Below are 3,922 nucleotides of genomic sequence, written 5' to 3'. Positions count from 1 at the left end.
CGCTCTATTCCTCGCTCTTCCTCTCGGGGTCCACGGAAGTGCGTTCCCTGGTGGAATGCGGACTGTGCTCGGGCTGTCCGCTGTAAGCGTGCAGCCTGGAAGAGGCACCGCCGTAGGCAGACGACCGATTCTTTTCTTTTCTTTCGGAAAGCGAGTGCGGTGGCCCGTAGGGCCATCCGTACGGCTAAACGTGAATGTTGGGCATCTTATGTCTCAACAATTACGTCCGAAACCCCTCTGGCCCAGATCTGGAAGCGTATCCGCAAGATAGCGGGTAAGTTCGTTCCCGATGTTTCACCGGTCCTTCACCTCCATGATACTCTTGTGGCGGACCCGTTGCAGGTCGCTTCCGAACTGGGTTCCCACTTTTCTTCTGTTAGCTCTGGTCTTCATCTTCCCCAATCTTTCCTTCTTCGTAAACCTGTCCTTGAGTCTCGTCCTTTAGATTTCTGCACTCATCTTCAGCTTCCCTATAATGATCCCTTCTCTCTCTCTGAACTTCGTTCTGCTCTGGCCCTCTGCGGTTCTACGGCGGCGGGCTCCGATGGTATTCATTATGAGATGCTTCGCCATCTCCCTCCGAGCACGTCTCAGTATTTACTGAGTCTGTATAATCGGATCTGGGAGTCGTCGTCAGTCCCTGAGGACTGGCTCGATGCCGTTGTCCTCCCTGTTCGCAAACCGGGGTCTCTGGGTACTTCCCCTAAGGACTTTCGCCCTATTGCTCTCACAAGTTGTGTCTGCAAACTTTTTGAACGTATGGTTAACGTTCGTCTGATGTGGTTCCTGGAACACCATCACCTCCTCTCCCCTTCTCAATTTGGTTTCCGCAAGTGCCGCAGCACGACAGATGTCCTGGTGAACTTGGAGGTCTATATTCGTACTGCTTTTGCTGCGAAGACCTCCGTTGTTGCCGTCCTTTTTGACCTGGAAAAGGCTTACGCCACCACTTGGCGTTATCATATCCTATCTCAACTTCATTCTTTTGGCCTTCGTGGTCATCTCCCTCTCTTTCTCCGCAGCTTCCTCTCTCGTCGTTCCTTTCGGGTGCGCCTTGGTACCGCTCTCTCTCCCTCTTTTCAGCAATACGAAGGTGTGCCCCAGGGTAGTGTTCTGAGCACTACTCTTTTTCTGGTTGCCCTCAATGGTCTTCTTTCCTCTCTTCCTTCTGGTGTCTTCTCCGCTCTCTATGTCGATGATCTTACCCTTTGTTGTCAGGGTGATGATTCGCCTCTCCTTCAACGCCGGCTTCAACTTGCAATTGATGCCGTGTCGTCTTGGGCCACTGATCATGGCTTCAAGTTCTCTACTTCTAAGACTTGTGCCATGACATTTACGCGGAAACGGGTTGTTCTTCGTCCCTCTTTGTCTCTTTATGGTCATCCCCTTGAATACAAAGATTCCGCGAAGCTTTTGGGGTTATTCCTTGACACTCGTTTGTCTTGGTCTCCCCATATCTCTTACCTCCGTGTTGAGTGCTCTAAGGCCCTTACCCTCCTTCGGGTCTTGTCCCATACTTCTTGGGGGGCAGATAGGCGCACTCTCCTTGCTTTGCATTCTTCTCTCGTCCTGTCTAAGCTCGATTATGGTTGCCCTGCTTACTCGTCTGCTTCTCCTTCTACTCTTCGCCGTCTTGATGCTTTGCACCATACTGGGTTGCGCCTCAGTTCTGGTGCCTTTCGTTCGACTCCCGTCCTTAGCTTGTATGTTGACACTGGCTTCCTGTCTCTCCAGGACCGCCGTGATCGCTACTGTCTTCGCTATCTTGCGCGGTCCTTGCAACATCCTTCCTCTCGCCTCTGTCGTGCTTTAACTTTTACCCCTCCTGCGGTTCCTGTTCCTCTTCACCACCTCCCTCTTTCTGTCCGGTTATCTCGCCTGCAGGATTCTCTTTCCGTTCGTATTTCTGATGTTTCTCCTCGTGTTGTTCCTTCTTTGCCCCCGTGGAGGGTCCCTCTTCCGCGGTTTTGTACTTCCTTGACCCGTATCACTAAAGCTTTTACCCCTCCTACGGTTCTAAAACGCCTTTTCCTCGAGCACTTTTCTTCTCACTCCCGCTCCGTTTCTGTCTTCACCGATGGGTCTAAGTCAGCGGACGGTGTTGGCTACTCTGTTGTTTTTCCTGATCGCACTTATATGTGTCGCTTGCCTCCGGAGACTAGCATCTTTACAGCGGAACTTTATGCTATTCTCTATGCTCTTCGTCTCCTACTTTCTCGTTGTCAGTCTTCCTTTGTAGTTGTTGTTGACTCTCGTAGTGCCCTCATGGCTCTCGGGTCCTTTAATCCAGTTCATCCAGTGGTTGTCGAGATCCAGCATTGGCTGTTTCTCGTTCATAGTAAATTTAAGTCGGTTGAGTTTTGTTGGGTTCCCAGCCATATTGGTGTGTCTTTAAATGAGCGTGCGGATGCTGCCGCCAAGGAGGCTGTCCGCTCTTGTCCCATCTCTCGTAAGGGCATTCCGTATTCCGACTTTTACCCGGTTATCCATTCCTCAGTCCTTACCCGTTGGCGGGCTTCTTGGTTGTCTGTTACTGGTAACAAGCTACGTACTCTTAAATGTTGTGTTTCCTCGTGGCAGTCCTCCTTCCACCGTAACCGGCGGTGGGAAACAGCTCTGGCGAGGTTGCGTCTTGGCCATACTCGCTTAACCCATGGTCACTTGATGGAGCGCCGCCCTGCTCCTTATTGTCCTAGTTGCATTGTCCCTCTTACGGTCGTGCATGTCCTTCTTGAATGTCCTGACTTCCAGGACGAGCGTATGTCTTGCTTTCCGACCGCCCCTCGCGGTCACCTGTCCCTCGATAGAATTCTTGGTGACTCGGATACTTTTGATATCGTTCGCCTTATGCGTTTTTGTTCTCGTATTGGCATCCTTGGTGATATTTAGCGCCCTCTGATTATTTTGCGTATTTGATGGTGCTACATAGCCTTCCCGGTTTGGTGCCTTCTTTTGATAATTACTTACTTACTTGACTTCATTTCAACACATATTGACTTACAATTTTCACATATTCAAGTACGAATCCCAAGCAATGTTTGTTAAACATATAAGAAAATTCAATAATTAGAAGTACCGTATTCATTGTCGATAACTTTAACTTCATTTATCTCTATAAAAAAAATTCAACTTTGAGACAGATTAAAAAATTATATTTCTGACCGATTCTCATCATGTTTACATATTCTGTGCAAAGTTCTTAGTTCTAAGGTGTTCTAATGGTCGTTTAGTCATAAAGCCTTAAAGTTTGGAATTCCTCATTTTTGACATCTAAATTATGCACATATTTGGATGGTCACATTGAAAAAATATTTTACGGTAAACTATATTCATATGATATTTTTCCCTGAGGAACATGAACGTTATATGCCATTCTGAGCCCATAATGAATAAAATAAAAATTGGGTGCGTTTTAATATTTTTATAGTTTATCTGACTTTCTTTTTTGTTTTTGTTTCTTAGGTTTTTTCTCTTCATAGTATGATGCTGATCCATTAGGAAAAGTTGTAGCAGTTACCATCAAGATATTATTCACAAAAAATATTTAGTATGTTTGAGGAAGTTTCAGTACACAGTCACTGGGTCCGTTAAATTACATTCGCTAGAAAGGCGATGAATTAGGGTTGACATGATAGAGGTCTACAATTGGTTGAATGGGCATAACAAAGAGGATATTAATAAGGTATTAAAGTATCAACACTAATTAGAAAACGAAACAATGTTTATAAATTGGATAAGTTTAGATTTAGAAAAGACCTGAGTAAGTACTGGTTCGGTAACAGGGTTGTTGATTTGAGGACCCAAATACCATGTAACATAATAGAAGAAGAAGGATCCCTTGATTGTTTCAAGCGTAGGTTAGACATATATATATGAATGAGATTGGGTGGTTATGAATAGGAGCTGCCTCGTATGGGAAAAT

Source organism: Procambarus clarkii, chromosome 63, assembly GCF_040958095.1.
Source record: "Procambarus clarkii isolate CNS0578487 chromosome 63, FALCON_Pclarkii_2.0, whole genome shotgun sequence".
Classification (NCBI taxonomy): domain Eukaryota; kingdom Metazoa; phylum Arthropoda; class Malacostraca; order Decapoda; family Cambaridae; genus Procambarus; species Procambarus clarkii.
Note: the sequence above shows the minus strand (reverse complement) of the source record.